We start from the raw sequence: 18,510 nt of genomic DNA on the forward strand, positions 1-18,510 counted from the left end.
TTTTTTTTAGAAACACACCTGCCTTTATAAAGGTCACACAGTTGACAGTGCATGTCAGAGCAAAAAACCAAGCCATGAGTTCGAAGGATTTGTCCGTAGAGTTCCGAGACATGATTGTTTTTTATTTATTTTATTTCACCTTTATTTAACCAGGTAGGCAAGTTGAGAACAAGTTCTCATTTACAATTGCGACCTGGCCAAGATAAAGCAAAGCAGTTCGACAACATTCAACAACAGAGTTACACATGGAGTAAAACAAATATACAGTCAATAATACAGAAGAAAAATAAGTCTATGTACGATGTGAGCAAATGAGGTGAGATAAGGGAGGTAAAGGCAAAAAGGCCATGGTGGCAAAGTAAATACAATATAACACTATACAATAAAACACTGGAATGGTAGATTTGTTGTAGAAGAAAGTGCAAAGTAGAAATAGAAATAATGGGGTGCAAAGGAGCAAAATAAATAAATAAATACAGTAGGGGAAGAGGGAGTTGTTTGGGCTAAATTATAGATGGGCTATGTACAGGTGCAGTGATCTGTGAGCTGCTCTGACAGCTGGTGCTTAAAGCTAGTGAGGGAGATAAGTGTTTCCAGTTTCAGAGATTTTTGTAGTTCGTTCCAGTCATTGGCAGCAGAGAACTGGAAGGAGAGACGGCCATAGGAGAAATTGGCTTTGGGGGTGACCAGAGAGATATACCTGCTGGAGATATACCTGCTGATTGATTGATACTCTGATGTCAAACACTGTCAAATACTCATGCATTAAAGCTCATCATAGCACTTGAGTGAGTATATACACTACAGCATTCCAGGTATCAGAGCTACCTGATTTATCAGGTTTCCTTCCTGCTGTCTGATGGGAACCTAAGGATTTTCTTGTCAGGCAGTGGAAACCGGTCATTACATTGCTATGCAAACAAGCAGAGACACGTTTAACCACATTTGAGTCTTAGACACACTTGTTTGCTGCATCGCCTTCTCAGTACTTTTCTACACATTTCATGGACAAAGGAGACCCCACAGAGAAATTAATCTGGGTTTATGTGAGATTAGAGACGGTGTTGTGACACACAGGAGGAGCTCTGCCCCCATGGATCGTGTTGGCGGGGGCATCGAGAAGTTCAGGATCTTCAAGAAGGAGGACTTTGAGGCTGACTGGATTAAGGTGACGGAACGCAGCTTTGGCCAGGTCTACAGAGTGAAACTCAAGCTTTGGAGGGATAAGTGTGCCCTGAAAAGCTTCGATACCATCTTCACTCGCACCAGTTTCTTCATGTATTGTTATTGTGGCTTTATGACAGGATATACTCTAGAACAGAGCAACCAATAAATCACGTCAGTTAATTGCCAGTTTTTAATAGAATAACAATCACTAAAAGAGAACATATTTGGGCGTTTGGATAAGTAGCAGTTTGCAGTAGTGGTCTAAATACCGGGAAAATACATTTGAATAAATTTGAAAGATTGAAACTGACAACACAATTTTTTTTGCTGAGGCTGGTCAGGTGTGAAAAAACCCTGTCAACTCTCCCTTACACTTGTCCTTTTTTTGTTTGTAGGAGAATGATAGAGGAGGCATCCAAGATGGAGAAAGTGACATTCAAGTACATCTACGGGGTGTGTAATGACCCTCCCGGCATGGTGATGGAGTACATGAGTAATGGCTCCCTGGATCATCTCCTCACCAGCCACATGTTGATGATGTGGCCCAAGAAGTTCCAAACGGTTCACGAGGCCACCATGGACATGAACTTCCTTCACAGCATGAAACCTCCACTTCTCCACCTGATCCTCAAGCCTTCAAACATCCTTCTACACGATCACCTCCACATCAAGGTGAGGATAGCTCTTTAGAGACGCTGATATGCCGTTAAAGCAGCTATTACTTTTTTTAAAGTGTAATGAGCGAGACGAGGGTCATTAATGATCTCGACTCTTTTTTAATTAGGCATGCAAACATTAAAAAGTGTAGGGTTATATTTCAATAAGAGTTCAGTGGTACATGCTAATGATTATCAGTATGAATAAAATTTCCCTCCAAAGATTTCAGATTTTGGCTTAATTAAGTGGGAGGTTGGGAGCAAGAAGGAATTCATTGAGAATTTGACGGCAAGAGGAAACATTTGCTACATACCTCCAGAGACTTTTACCCTGTGCCCTGAGCATCCGGGAACCAAGTTCGATGTTTACGGGTAAGGTTGTTGCCAAAGGCGAATTCCTACAAACTCACACATAGGCCCACTATAGAACTGTGTCAATAGGCTAGTTCTCTCTCTCTGCAGACAAATTCCCTAGTGTATGAAGTAATACAAACAAACTAACTATAATTAACACTAACTCTAATTTATTAACACTAACTATAAGTCACAGATTTTTTTCAATATTGTTTCTAATGAGGTATTATCTTTGATCATGTAATTTAGATTTAATAGACACTTAACAAAAATATAAATGCAACATGTAAAGTGTTGGTCCCATGTTTCATGTGCTGAAATAAATTATCCCAGAAAATGTCCATACACACAAAAAAATCGTATTTCTCTCCAATTCTCTGCACAAATTTGTTTGCATCCCTGTTACTGAGCATTTCACCTTTGCCAAGATAATCCATCCACCTACAGGTATGGCATATCAAGAAGCTGATTAAACAGCATGATTATTACACAGGTGCACCTTGTGCTGGGGACAATAAAAGGCCACTCTAAAATGTGCAGTTTTGTCAACAACACAATGCCACAGATGTCTCAAGTTGAGGGAGCGTGCAATTAGCATACTGAATGCAGAAATGTCCACCAGAGCTGTTGCCGGAGAATTGAATGTTAATTTCTCTACCATAAGCCACCTCCAAAATCATTTTAGAGAAATTGGCAGTATGTCCAACCAGCCTCACAACCACAGACCATGTGTAACCACGCCAGCCAAGGACCTCCACATCCTGCTTCTTTACCTGCAGGATCGTCTGAGACCAGTCACCAGGACAGCTGATGAAACTGTGGGCAAATACTCACCTTTGATGGCCACTGGTGCGCTGGAGAAGTGGGCTCTTCATGGATGAATCCCGCTTTCCACTGTACCAGGCCGATGGCAGACAGCATTTATAGAGTTGTATGGGCGAGTGGTTTGCTGATGTCAATGTTGTGAACAGAGTGCCCCATGGTGGTGGTGAGGTTATGGTATGGGCAGGCATAAGCTACGGACAACAAACACAATTGTATTTTATCGATGGTAATTTGAATGCACAGAGATACCGTGACTAGATCCTGATGCCCATTGTCATGCCATTCATCTGCCGCCATCACCCATGTCGCAAAGACCTGTACACAATTCCTGGGAGCTGAAAGTGTCCCAGTTTTTCCATGTCCTGCATACTCACCAGACATGTCACCCATTGACCAGGTTTGGGATGCTCTGGATTGACGTGTACGTCAGCGTGTTCCAGTTCTCATCAATATCCAGCAACTTCACACAGCCATCAAAGAGGAGAGGGACAACATTCCACAGGCTACAATCAACATCCTGATCAACTATATGCAAAGGAGATGTGTTGTGCTGCTTGAGGCAAATGGTGGTCACACTAGATACTGACTGGTTTTCAGATCCACGCCCTTACCTTAATTTTTTTTTTTTAAACGTATCTGTGACCAACAGATGCATATTTGTATTCCCAGTCATGTGAAATCAATAGATTAGGGCATAATGTCACTTCCTGACCATAGAAAGCTTTTATTTTCTATGGTAGAGTAGGTCAGGGCGTGACAGGGGGTTTTGTCTATTTTACATTTTCTGTTTTTTTTGGGGGGACAATCTCCAATTAGAGGCAGCTGGTCATCGTTGTCTCTAATTGGGGATCATATTTAGTAGTTGTTTTTTCCACCTGGGTTTGTGGGAGATTAATTTTTGAGGTAGTGTATGTTGCACCTCTTCGTCACGGTTTGTTGGTTTAATTAGTTTATTTGTATGTCTGGCATAGTTTCACAGTTAAATAAAATATGTGGAATGATACACCGCTGCGCCTTGGTCTCGTTCATACAACACCCTTGACACATAATGAACGGATTTCAATTGAAGGATTTCCTTATATGAACCGTAACTGAGTAAAATCTTTGAAATTGTTGCATGTTGCATTTATATTTTTCTTCAGTCTAATTAGACACATGGGGAAAGAACCACATACACGTTATCCGGTATTACGTGTTCCTTGTTTTAATTTAGCTTCTCTGTTGTTATGTGGGAAATCCTGACCTTATCAAGGTGGGAAATGTGAGTAGTGGTAATGCATTCTGATTCATGTATCAGATTTTTTTTTTATTGAATCACAGACACAGTAGTGTTTGACAAAGTTCAGGTTGTTAAAACTATACGAGCTAATAATCACATTTTACTTTGAGGTAATTTTTTCAAATTATTTCTCATCTGAATGAACACATAACTTCCTGTGATACAGGTAAAAGGTCAGGTGTGGAAAAGATCTCTGATGACAAGCCACACGAAAGTGAGCAGATGATCACAATAATGCAACGGTGCTGGGATCAGGATCCCAGAGATAGGCTGACTTCTCAGGTAACACTTCACCTGATTGCAGATCTGTTTGTGCTGTAAAATACTGTAGAATAGAATGGAAACATTATTGTTAATTTGGTTAGAAAGAAAAAAAAAAGATTCAGTTTTCCCATGTTGAGAGGCACAGGGTCAGCCACAGTGCAGTGCAAGATGAAGAGATATTTTGGGGCTTTACTCAATGGCACAATAGTAATGATCTGAAACCAGCAGCCCTCCAGTAGCCAATTCAGTCCACATCTTTCCATTGCCATGCTTCTGGGCTACCTACGGCCAACCAACTCCTGTGGTCATTGTCATCAGGCTAGATAACATTGTGTATCCCTCGCCATACCAAACAGCAAACAACAACAAAACAAGCCTATCTTGGAGACAACAAAAGGGGGAGAATAGCCACACCGTGTTATTATCAGAAACAGTATAGAAACAGAATGGCCACCACTTTGTAATCACTAAAAGTCAAGAAAGAAATTATGAACGTTCTTTGTTGTCTCCAAGTGCCATAGGCTTAACTTTTCCACAACAATAAAATAAACCTTTTAAACCCACACATTACCCATGTGAGTGCTCCAGCGCAATGTTTCTTCAAAACAAGGCAAGCCCATCTGTTGGAGAATCACACAATATGGCTGAACATGTTGTGTGGTCTTTGTTCAGTAAACGATTGGCTGATCTTACACTGGCTGAGGCCAGATCCTCAGACGGGTTGCAAAGGGAGGGTCTATTACTGGTAACGTTAGAAATTTACCAGTAAACTACCAGAATGTTGGTAAATTTCAAGGATTTTATGGAATTTTCATCACAAGAAATCTAGTGGCCTTTTTAAGTACATCAGATTATCACTGGTGTCTGTAATTATCTCTGGCCCACTGCGTGGCCTTAACTTGTCCCACTATTGTTTGTGGAGATATGCTCTGATGAAGGTCAACTGACTGAAAGCTTAGTCTCTATTAAAATGTATTTGTATCTGACTGGAAGTTTGCGGATACTTTTTCCTGTTTCTCAAATTATGCATTTTGCTTCCAGCACCTTCACTATTCAGTTTTGGGTGTGCGGTAGATTCTGCCTATTTATCTACATGGATTTTCATCACATGTAAAAAATACAACATAGTAAAATAAGATGATTTTAAGATAAAGAAATGGAATGACAAAGCTGTAAAACATTATCCTAAATATAACCCATCAACTTAGTGAAAACCATTTGTGTGTTTCAGTATTAAATATCTTTTATATTTTTTTACACACTCGTATTCATTTTACTATGTCCACATATGTTTGTTGTAAACATTTAGGGGCCGAACTGTTTGTTGTGAAAAAAGTAAATAATTGGAAGAGTTGCAGAGGTAATTGAAAATAATGCCATTGTTGATTAGATATAGGATATTTTCTCTTGAACCATATGGTCTATTTACTAAAAACTCATGGACAATACGGACACAGATATATATATATATATATATATATATAAAAAAGAATAATTTACACTACCGGTCAAAAGTTTTAGAACACCTACTCATTCAAGGGATTTTCTTTACTTTTACAATTTTATACATTGTAGAATAATAGTGAAGACATCAAAACTATGAAATAACACATATGGAATCATGTAGTAACGAAAAAAGGGTTAAACAAATCAAAATATATTTTATATGTGAGGTTCTTCAAATAGCCACTCTTTGCCTTGATGACAGCTTTGCACACTCTTGGCATTCTCTCAACCAGCTTCACCTGGAATGCTTTTCCAACAGTCTTGTTGGAGTTTCCACATATGCTGAGCACTTGTTGGCTGCTTTTCCTTCACTCTGCGGTCCGACTCATCCCAAACCATCTCAATTTGGTTGAGGTTGGGGGATTGTGGAGGCCAGGTCATCTAATGCAACACTCCATCACTCTCCTTCTTGGTAAAATAGCCCTTACACAGCCTGGAGGTGTGTTTTGGCATCCCAAACTAGATGGGATGCCGTATCGCTGTAGAATGCTGTAGTAGCCATGCTGGTTAAGTGCGCCTTGAATTCTAAATAAATCAGACGCCAGCAAAGCACCCCCACACCATAACACCTCCTCCCCCATGCATTACGGTGGGAAATACACATGCGGAGATCATCTGTTCACCCACACCGTGTCTCACAAAGATTGCACCGTTTGGAACTAAAAATCTCCTATTTGGACTCCAGACCAAAGGACAAATTTCCACCGGTCTAATGTCCATTGCTCATGTTTCTTTGGCCCAAGCAAGTCTCTTCTTCTTACTGGTGTCCTTTAGTAGTGGTTTCTTTGCAGCAATTCGACCATGAAGGCCTGATTCACACAGTCTCCTCTGAACAGTTTATGTTGAGATGTGTCTGTTACTTGAACTCTGTGAAGCAGTTCTTTGGGCTGCAATTTCTGAGGCTGGTAGCTCTAATAAACTTACAGTATTCTCTGCAGCAGAGGTAACTCTGGGTCTTCCATTCCTGTTACGGTCATCATGAGAGCCAGTTTGAATACATTTTACTATTAAAGCATAAATGTCTAAAGTTACCATAGATTTCCATAGATTACCTGTTAATTACAGAAAATGATGGTAAATTTGGTAAATTACCGGTAGTTTATTTAACAAGTTGTTTTTTTTTTACCCTCACTCTGACCTGAATTGCACAGCACTCAGTAACTCTGCATCTGTTTCTGTTATAGATCATAATGAACCTGTTCAGGGCTTGTAGACTAAGATTTCTGATCTTAGACTTTGAGGAGACTCAGAGAGCACATGCTCTGCTCACTGTAATGTTTATTGATGTGAGATGCCTTATTGTAATATTCTAAAATTAACTCGGATAAGATTGGATCATTTACAGGAGCTGCAGGTCACCTAGTTAGGAAGCAATTCAGGCAGAGGATTAAAGTGCCATGTTAATGAATACTAATGAACACCATATGTATGCAAACACTGCCGCATCGAAATTAGCAACACTTTTCCGGTCCTGTAAGCATATCGGTGGGATTTGATTTATGCATCAAACTTTGTTACAACCACAATTTGATTAGCTGCATTATCATCCCCTCCTCTATTGAGCCAGTAGGCCTATATTTTCCATATTACAGCATTATTATGCATAAGAATAGGTTATTTGCATTCTACTATCATAAAATGGACACCTTAAATCTGTATGAACAAAGGTGTACGTTTGTTTCAGTGTGATTTTTCTTGGGCCCTTGAATATTGTCTTGGCTACAGCAGTTGTTGTACATCATGAAACGTTTTCATAAAACTATAGTGCCTCATGGATTTTATAATCTGTTTTTCCCAAGATGAAAAACACCAATGTTCGAACAGAATTCTAAATGAACAACTTACAATATTCACACGTGTACACATCTTGTTAACATTTTGAGTATGACGGATGCATGCAGCAATTTGAGATTCTGTTATCAACATACCCTTTGTCTGTTTCTTTATTTCCAGATACTGTTCGAAAGACAGACGCTCTGAGTGACGTCCTGGGAATAGGTGGATGAAGCAAAGGGGAAAGATACACTCACCTGATTATACCATGCTGTCGTCCAGCTGCAGAAGAGTGAGTGCTCAGTGCTGCATCCTCCATCAATGTTGAGATAACAGATAGAAAGCTCTCTCTCTCTGTCTGTCTCTCATGGTTTGCTCTCCCATGTGTATTTAAAAAAAGCCCTTGATAATGCCAACTGTATGGTTGTATAACGTGTGCATCTTATAAACAGTTCTCCTTAGCTCCAGTCACATGTCCATCTGGTGCATCTCCAATATATGGGACAGAAAATGTTCTGCAGAATATCAATAGCTAACTGTTACATGTCAAGGTGATAAATAACTACTCCATTAATAACAACATTCACTTGTTGATGTGCTGCAATTATGACAACCTACTACTAACACTTCATTTTCATTATATCTCCATTAAGAAATCCACGTGCTCACTCGCCAACCCTTCAGGTTGGAACTGAAGAAGGAAATGCTTTGCTAGTTAGAGAAATTTACAAAAAGCTGTCCCTCTGGATCATCTGACAAAATGTTTATTTAGCTCTGGCTCTTAGACCTGGGACGAAACAACAACTGTGCAAAATGAATAATGCATAGGAGGAAAGCCTTGTCTCTCTTTAGATAAAGCCAACTTGTATGCAAATTCATGCACATTTTAATAAACCATGGCTAACAGCCATGAGAACGTTGTGCGTCTCCTCCTGACGCGGCTGGGGAGCGCCGACGAGCGTGAGGAGCTCCATGGGAGGATGGTGCTTCACGTGGAAAGTGTGTACGGCCACCTGACCATCACCAAGCTCCTGCTCAGTAAGGGAGTTGACCACACCGGGATGGACCACTCCCTGACCACTGCTCTACACCTGGCAGCCGAGGAGGGCCACAACAGGGTGGCCAGGCAGCTGGTGACAGCTGGTGCCGGTCAACTCCCTGGACAGCTGACATTACACCCCTTTCCACTTCGCTGCCCTCAATGGACACACAAGCATCTGCAGGTTGCTGTTGGGCAACGGGGCGATCCCCGACCCCAGGAACCTCCAGGGTTGGACGCCAATGCACTTGGCTGCGCTGAAGGGGAAGCCCACCAGGGCTCTGTGGACCTGCCAGGGAAGGGCGGCTGGACGCCCCTCCACTTGGCCTGCCACCACAGGCAGAAAAATGTGGTGTCCAAGCTGCTGGCAGCTAAGGCCGATCCCAACGTGGCAGAGGATAGCGGTTGGACGGCACTCCACTTGGAGTGTAACGGCAGGCTTTTCCCCAGTGTGCTCCAGCTTATCATGCATCGTGCCAACGTAAACGCTCAGAACAGCCAGGCCACCCCGTTACACCTGGCTGCCTAGACTGGCAGCGTTCTCATTAGCAAAGCCCTGCTATTCAACGGGGCAGAGAGGATTAGTAAGGATTCGACAGGCTGCACAGGCCTATACCTGGCCAGGAAGTGTCAGAAAGAGGAGGTAGTGCAGCTACTGGAGGACAGTTGGTGAGCCTTTCACACTACTGAGCCGAACCAAGCTGAGCAATGCCAAACTGTACTGAGCTGAACCGAGCCAAACATAACTGAGCTACTGAGCTGGCGTGGTTACATATCCACTATTGTTGCTGGAACTATGCTAAAAATAAGCTATCCGAGTCAGTACAATTTGGTTTGGGTTGGCAAGATGGTGTACTAGAGAGGGTACTAGAAAGCGAACAACGGCATGCTGAAATATAACTCTGGACAGGGTAAAACTGATGTCAGGCGTAGTGACAGTAGAGTACATCACTGTTGGGAAGAGTGTATTGATTCTCTCTACTGATTTATGTCCCTACGGTGTCTAAGCTGCTTATGGGCAGGTGGGACGGTAGCGTCCCACCTGGCCAACATCCGGTGAAATTGCAGAGGGCCAAATTCAAAATACAAAAATACTCATAATAAACATTCATAAAATATACAAGTGTTACACATCGGCTTAAAGATGAACTTAATCCAGCCGCTGTGTCAGATTTCAAAAAGGCTTTACGGTGAAAGCAAACCATGCGATTATCTGAGGACATCGCCCCGCTTACAAAAGCATACAAACATTTTCCAGCCAAGTAAAGGAGTCACAAAAGTCAGATATAGCGATAAAATGAATCACTTACCTTTGATGATCTTCATATGGTTGCACTAACAAGACTCCCTGTTACACAATAAATGTTAGTTTTGTTCGATAAAGTCCCTCTTTATGTCCCAAAAACTCAGTTTTGTTGGCGCTTTTAGTTCTGTAATCTACTGGCTCCAGGACGAATACATCCTAATAGTACCGGTAAAGTTTGTCGAAACATGTCAAACCATGTTTCTAATTAATCCTCAGGTTGTCTATTGTCTAAATAATCAATAATATTTCAACTGGACAATAGCGTTTTCAATAGAAAGGAAAAACAACGAACGGCGCTCTATCGGTCACGCGCGCAAAGCAGCTCTGCATTCTTCCCCTGTCCTCTGACTAAAAGGTATTTTTACTCATGGTTTTTCAAAATACAAGCCTGAAAGCATGTCTAAAGACTGTTGACATCTAGTGGAAGCCATAGTCATTCCAATCTGGGCCCTATCCCATAACATAGTCAATAGGCATTCAATGGAAAACAACTCACATCAAAAAAATCCCACTTCCTGGATGGATTTTCCTCAGATCTTCGCCTGCCATATCAGTTCTGTTATACACAGACATTATTTTATCAATTTTAGAAACTTCAGAGTGTTTTCTATCCAATACTACCATGCATATGTATATCCTAGCTTCTGGTCCTGAGTAACAGGCAGTTTACTTTGGGCACGTTTGTCATCCAAACTTCAAAATACTGCCCCCTACCCAAGAGAGGTTTTAAGAATGTTATTCTAAATGCTCAATGTTATTTTGTTATGTTAATTTAAATGGTTCAATTATTGTTTTAGTGCTCAAGGATGACCTTACTGTATGTTGTTGACGTCTATAAAAATGTAATTATAACTCTGACCACGAGTGGATAATGAAATCATTTTTCATTAGCTGGCAAAAAGTGGTTTATCCTTCTCCTCACTGTGGTGACCAACCAAGAGGACTATATCTTGTGCAGGACTCAGCTGTCACACATTACTGTATATTGAATAGAACTGAAATGCATTGAGAAATATACTTACTTTCCTCCTATGCCTTATTCATTTTGCACAGTTGTTGTTTTGTCCCAGGTCTAAGAGCTAAATAAACATTTTGTCAGATGATCCAAAGGAACAGCTTTTTGTCAATTTCTCTAACTAGCAAAGCATTTCCTTCTCCAGTTTCAGTATGTGAAAAACACTTGGTAGAATTGCATTTTAAATGTCATCCCTAGTGGCACTGCGACACGTTGAACATGAGTTAACATGTCTTCCTTATGTTTTCCCATACTTACAGTGCCTTCGGAAGGTATTCAAAGCCCTTTCCATATTCCACATTTTGTTACGTTACAGCCTTATTCTAAAATGGATTCCATAAATAAAAATGCTCAGCAATCTACACACAATACCCCATAATGACAAAGCGAAAACAGGTTTTTCGAAATGTACACTGCTCAAAAAAATAAAGGGAACACTAAAATAACACATCCTAGATCTGAATGAATGAAATAATCTTATTAAATACTTTTTTCTTTACATAGTTGAATGTGCTGACAACAAAATCACACAAAAATAATCAATGGAAATCCAATGTATCAACCCATGGAGGTCTGGATTTGGAGTCACACTCAAAATTAATGTGGAGAACCACACTACAGGCTGATCCAACTTTGATGTAATGTCCTTAAAACAAGTCAAAATGAGGCTCAGTAGTTTGTGTGGCCTCCACGTGCCTGTATGACCTCCCTACAACGCCTGGGCATGCTCCTGATGAGGTGGCGGATGGTCTCCTGAGGGATCTCCTCCCAGACCTGGACTAAAGCATCCGCCAACTCCTGGACAGTCTGAGGTGCAACGTGGCATCGGTGGATGGAGCGAGACATGATGTCCCAGATGTGCTCAATTGGATTCAGGTCTGGGGAACGGGCGGGCCAGTCCATAGCATCAATGCCTTCCTCTTGCAGGAACTGCTGACACACTCCAGCCACATGAGGTGTAGCATTGTCTTGCATTAGGAGGAACCCAGGGCCAACCGCACCAGCATATGGTCTCACAAGGGGTCTGAGGATCTCATCTCGGTATCTAATGGCAGTCAGGCTACCTCTGGCGAGCACATGGAGGGCTGTGCGGCCCCCCAAAGAAATGCCACCCCACACCATGACTGACCCACCACCAAACCGGTCATGCTGGAGGATGTTGCAGGCAGCAGAACGTTCTCCCCGGCGTCTCCAGACTCTGTCACGTCTGTCACATGTGCTCAGTGTGAACCTGCTTTCATCTGTGAAGAGCACAGGGCGCCAGTGGCGAATTTGCCAATCTTGGTGTTCTCTGGCAAATGCCAAACGTCCTGCACGGTGTTGGGCTGTAAGCACAACCCCCACCTGTGGATGTCGGGCCCTCATACCACCCTCATGGAGTCTGTTTCTGACCGTTTGAGCAGACGCATGCACATTTGTGGCCTGCTGGAGGTCATTTTGCAGGGCTCTGGCAGTGCTCCTCCTGCTCCTCCTTGCACAAAGGCGGAGGTAGCGGTCCTGCTGCTGGGTTGTTGCCCTCCTACGGCCTCCTCCACGTCTCCTGATGTACTGGCCTGTTTCCTGGTAGTGCCTCCATGCTCTGGACACTACGCTGACAGACACAGCAAACCTTCCTGCCACAGCTCGCATTGATGTGCCATCCTGGAAGAGCTGCACTACCATAGCCACTTGTGTGGGTTGTAGACTCCGTCTCAGGCTACCACTAGAGTGAAAGCACCGCCAGCATTCAAAAGTGACCAAAACCTCAGCCAGGAAGCATAGGAACTGAGAAGTGGTCTGTGGTTTATTGGGGGTGTCTTGCTAATTGCCTATAATTTCCACCTGTTGTCTATTTCATTTGCACAACAGCATGTGAAATTTATTGTCAATCAGTGTTGCTTCCTAAGTGGACAGTTTGATTTCACAGAAGTGTGATTGACTTGGAGTTACATTGTGTTGTTTAAGTGTTCCCTTTATTTTTTGGAGCAGTGTTTTTAAAAAACAAAAACAGAAATACCTTGTTTACATAAGACTGCTATAGTGAAGGAAAAAAGTATATGATCCCCTGCTGATTTTGTACGTTTGCCCACTGACAAAGAAATGATCAGTCTATAATTTTAATGGTAGGTTTATTTGAACAGTGCGAGACAGAATAACAACAAAAAATCCAGATAAACACATGTCAAAAATGTTATAAAATGATTTGCATTTTAATGAGGGAAATAAGTATTTGACAAAACATTACCTAGTATTTGGTGGCAAAACCCTTGTTGGCAATCACAGAGGTCAGACGTTTCTTGTAGTTGGCCACCAGGTTTGCACACATCTCAGGAGTGATTTTGTCCCACTCCTCTTTGCAGATCTTCTCCAAGTCATTAAGGTTCGAGGCTGACGTTTGGCAACTCGAACCTTCAGCTCCCTCCACAGATTTTCTATGGGATTAAGGTCTGGAGACTGGCTAGGCCACACCTGGAACATAATGTGATTCTTCTTGAGCCACTCCTTTGTTGCCTTGGCCGTGTGTTTTGGGTCATTGTCATGCTGGAATACCCATCCACGACCCATTTTCAATGCCCTGGCTGAGGGAAGGAGGTTCTCACCCAAGATTTGACGGTACATGGCCCCGTCCATCGTCTCTTTGATGCGGTGAAGTTGTCCTGTCCCCTTAGCAGAAAAACACCCCCAAAGCATAATGTTTCCACCTCCGTGTTTGACGGTGGGGATGGTGTTCTTGGGGTCATAGGCAGCATTCCTCCTCCTCCAAACACGGCGAGTTGAGTTCATGCCAAAGAGCTCCATTTTGTTCTCATCTGACCACAACACTTTCACCCAGTTGTCCTCTGAATCATTCAGATGTTCATTGGCAAACTTCAGACGGGCATGTATATGTGCTTTCTTGAGCAGGGGGACCTTGCGGGCACTGCAGGATTTCAGTCCTTCACGGCGTAGTGTGTTACCAATTGTTTTCTTGGTGACTATAGTCCCAGCTACCTTGAGATCATTGACAAGATCCTCCCGTGTAGTTCTGGGCTGATTCCTTACCGTTCTCATGGTCATTGCAGCTCCACAACATGAGATCTTGCATGGAGCCCCAGACCGAGAGAGATTGACAGTTTTTTTGTGTTTCTTCCATTTGCCAATAATCGCACCAACTGTTGTCACCTTCTCACCAAGCTGCTTGGCGATGGTCTTGTAGCCCATTCCAGCCTTGTGTAGGTCTACAATCTTGTCCCTGACATCCTTGGAGAGCTCTTTGGTCTTGGCCATGGTGGAGAGTTTGGAATCTGATTGATTGATTGCTTCTGTGGACAGGTGTCTTTTATACAGGTAACAAGCTGAGATTAGGAGCACTCCCTTTAAGAGTGTGCTCCTAATCTCAGCTCGTTACCTGTATAAAAGACACCTGGGAGCCAGAAATCTTTCTGATTGAGAGGGGGTCAAATACTTATTTCCCTCATTAAAATGCAAATCAATTTATAACATTTTTGACATGCGTTTTTCTGGATTTTTTTGTTGCTATTCTGTCTCTCACTGTTCAAATAAACCTACCATTAAAATTATAGACTGATCATTTCTTTGTCAGTGGGCAAACGTACAAAATCAGCAGGGGATCAAATACTTTTTTCCCCTCACTGTATGAGACTCAAAACTGAGCTTAGGTGCATCCTGTGCATTGAAGGTCCTCAATAACACAGTGGCCTCCATCATTCTTAAATGGAAGAAGTTTGGAACCGCCAAGACTCTTCCAAGAGCTGGCCGCCCAGCCAAACTGAGCAATCGGGTGAGAAGGGTCTTGATCAAGGAGATGACCAAGAACCCAATGGTTACTCAGAGAGCTCTAGAGTTCCTCTGTGGAGATGGTTGTCCTTCTGGAAGGTTCTCCCATCTCTGCAGCACTCCATCAATCAGGCCTTTATAGTAGAGTGACCAGATGGAAGCCACTCCTTATCAAAAGGCACATGATAGCCCACTTGGATTTTGCCAAAAGGCACCTAAAGACTCTCAGACCATGAAAAACAAGATTCTCTGGTCTGATGAAAATCAAGATAGAACTCTTTGGCCTGAATGCCAAGCATCACATCTAGAGGATGCCTCGCACCATCCCTACGGTGAATCAAAGTGGTGGCAGCATCATGCTGTGGGGATGTTTTTCAGCGGCAGGGACTGGGAGACTAGCCAGGATCAAGGCAAATAGGAACGGAGCAAAGTACAGAAATATGATGAAAACCTGCTCCAGAATGCTCAGGACCTCAGACTGGTGCGAAGATTCACCTTCCAACAAGACAACGAACCTAAACACACAGCCAAGACAACGCAGAAGTGGCTTTGGGACAAGTCTCTGAATGTCCTTGAGTGGCCCAACCAGAGCTCGGACTTGAACCAGATCGAACATTTCTGGAGAGATCTGAAAATAGTTGTGCAGCAATGCTCCCCATCCAACCTGACAAAGCTTGAGAGGATCTGCAGAGAAGAATGGGAGGAATTCCCCAAATACAGGTGTGCCAAGCTTGTAGCGTCATACCTAAGAAGACTTGAGGCTGTAATCGCTGCCAATGGTGCTTCAACAGAGTACCGAGTAAAGGGTCTGAATACTTATGTAAATGTGAAATTTCAGTATTTTTTATTTGAGTAAATTAGCAAGAATTTCTACAAACCTGTTTTTTCTTTGTCATTATGGGGTACTGTGTGTATTTAAAAAAATATATAATACATTTTACAATAAGGCTGTAACCTAATAAAATATGGAAAAAGTCAAGTGGTCTAAATACTTCCCGAAGGCACTGTATCTTCTCATGGCCATGGCACAGGTGAAATACTCTAGCATAGTAGCCATGACCGTACTGTAACATATCCCATGAGTTGTTATCATAGAAAAACACATGTAGTCATCTAGTACTCATACCATACCAAATATACCCTAGTAAAACTGACCATCCTACCGATCCTCGAATTCGGCGATGTCATTTACAAAATAGCCTCCAATACCCTACTCAACAAACTGGATGCAGTCTATCACAGTGCCATCCGGTTTGTCACCAAAGCCTCATATACTACCCACCACTGCGACCTGTACGCTCTCGTTGGCTGGCCTTCGCTTCATAATCGTCGCCAAACCCACTGGCTCCAGGTCATCTACAAGACCCTGCTAGGTAAAGTCCCCCCTTATCTCCGCTCACTGGTCACCATAGCAGTATATCTCTCTGGTCACCCCCAAAGCCAATTCCTCCTTTGGCTGTCTCTCTTTCCAGTTCTCTGCTGCCAATGACTGGAACAAACTACAAAAATCTCTGAAACTGGAAACACTTATCTCCCTCACTAGCTTTAAGCACCAGCTGTCAGAGCAGCTCACAGATCATTGCACCTGTACATAGCCCATCTATAATTTAGCCCAAACAACTACCTCTTCCCCTGCTGTATTTATTTATTTTATTTTGCTCCTTTGCACCCCATTATCTCTATTTCTACTTTGCACTTTCTTCTACTACAAATCTACCATTCCAGTGTTTTACTTGCTATATTGTATTTACTTTGCCACCATGGACTTTTTTGCCTTTACCTCCCTTATCTCACCTCATTTGCTCACATCGTACATAGACTTATTTTTCTACTGTATTATTGACTGTATATTTGTTTTACTCCATGTGTAACTCTGTGTTGTTGTATGTTGTCGAACTGCTTTGCTTTATCTTGGCCAGGTCGCAATTGTAAATGAGAACTTGCTCTGAACTTGCCTACCTGGTTAAATAAAGGTGAAATAAATAAATAAATAAAAATATCAGATCTGTTTGACCTACTTAATGCTTCACTGACAGCTGGAAGTGAACCGAAACCTGTGTGCAATGTTATGTAAACCTTCCCAGAATGTTTGTCTCACCAGAGAGGAATGATATCAATGTGAAGCATTCTAATCACTTTCACTACCACCATCTCCCTGAGAAGATAACTGGTTTGACAGCATTTCTCTCTCCCCAAACAGTATGCTGATCTCTTTCTGACACCAGTGCATTTCTCCCAGATCTGCAGGATTTGATAAACACACCTCATTCATAAAAGAGTGTGTGCCACTCCCATCCACATTAGTTGACAGCAGACCCCCTGAAAAAAATGAAATCATCTTCACCATCTAATCAAAGTTAGTCTGAATCAATGTCTCCGGCACAACCTTTTACACCCACAGTGACACATTTGACGGTTTCCATCAGGCTATAATTCAGTTTGCAAATGCCTAACGCAATTTCTGAGGAAGGTCAGGAGATGACGTGCAACAGCAGCTAATGCCAGTTCGATTGTGCAAGCCGCTAAGGGCATTGCATTACAGCAAGGGATGCTAGTCAACAACAGGAGTTTAGATAGAAGAAGAAACACTTACTGTCGTCCTATTTCCATGGGACATTCCATGTAAGCCTACTACTTTCAGACAAAATATTGCATTATTAATTAATGCAATATGTTTACTCAGTCTATGGATATTAATAGTAGACCAAACTACTATTACAATGGCATTATGCTAACAAATCGTCACATATTGTCACAACTTCTACCGAAGGTGGCTCCTCTCCCTGTTTGGGCAGCGCTCGGCGGTCGTCGTCGCCGGTCTACTACAGTGGGGGAAAAAAGTATTTGATCCCCTGCTGATTTTATACGTTTGCCCACTTACAAAGAAATGATCAGTCTGTAATTTTAATACTAGGTTTATTTGAACAGTGAGAGACAGAATAACAACAAAAAAATCCAGAAAAACGCATGTCAAAAATGTTATAAAATGATTTGCATTTTAATGAGGGAAATAAGTATTTGACCCCTCTGCAAAACATGACTTAGTACTTGCTGGCAAAACCCTTGTTGGCAATCACAGAGGTCAAACGTTTCTTGTAGTTGGCCACCAGGTTTGCACACATCTCAGGAGGGATTTTGTCCCACTCCTCTTTGCAGATCTTCTCCAAGTCATTAAGGTTTCGAGGCTGACGTTTGGCAACTCGAACCTTCAGCTCCTTCCACAGATTTTCTATGGGATTAAGGTCTGGAGACTAAGGTCCAGGAGTGGCCTAGCCAATGTGATTCTTCTTGAGCCACTCCTTTGTTGCCTTGGCCGTGTGTTTTGGGTCATTGTCATGCTGGAATACCCATCCACGACCCATTTTCAATGCCCTGGCTGAGGGAAGGAGGTTCTCACCCAAGATTTGACGGTATATGGCCCCGTCCATCGTCCCTTTGATGCCGTGAAGTTGTCATGTCCCCTCAGCAGAAAAACACCCCCAAAGCATAATGTTTCCACCTCCATGTTTGACGGTGGGGATGGTATTCTTGGGGTCATAGGCAGCATTCCTCCTCCTCCAAACACGACGA

General features: G+C 42.4%; 1 pseudogene; it reads left to right on the plus strand.

The window, feature by feature from the left end:
* The first annotated feature begins 832 nt into the window (after positions 1-832).
* Positions 833-9,780, plus strand: LOC115206778 (ankyrin repeat and protein kinase domain-containing protein 1-like; annotated as a pseudogene).
* The last annotated feature ends 8,730 nt before the right edge of the window (positions 9,781-18,510 follow it).

Source organism: Salmo trutta, chromosome 13 (genome assembly GCF_901001165.1).
Source record: "Salmo trutta chromosome 13, fSalTru1.1, whole genome shotgun sequence".
Taxonomy (NCBI): domain Eukaryota; kingdom Metazoa; phylum Chordata; class Actinopteri; order Salmoniformes; family Salmonidae; genus Salmo; species Salmo trutta.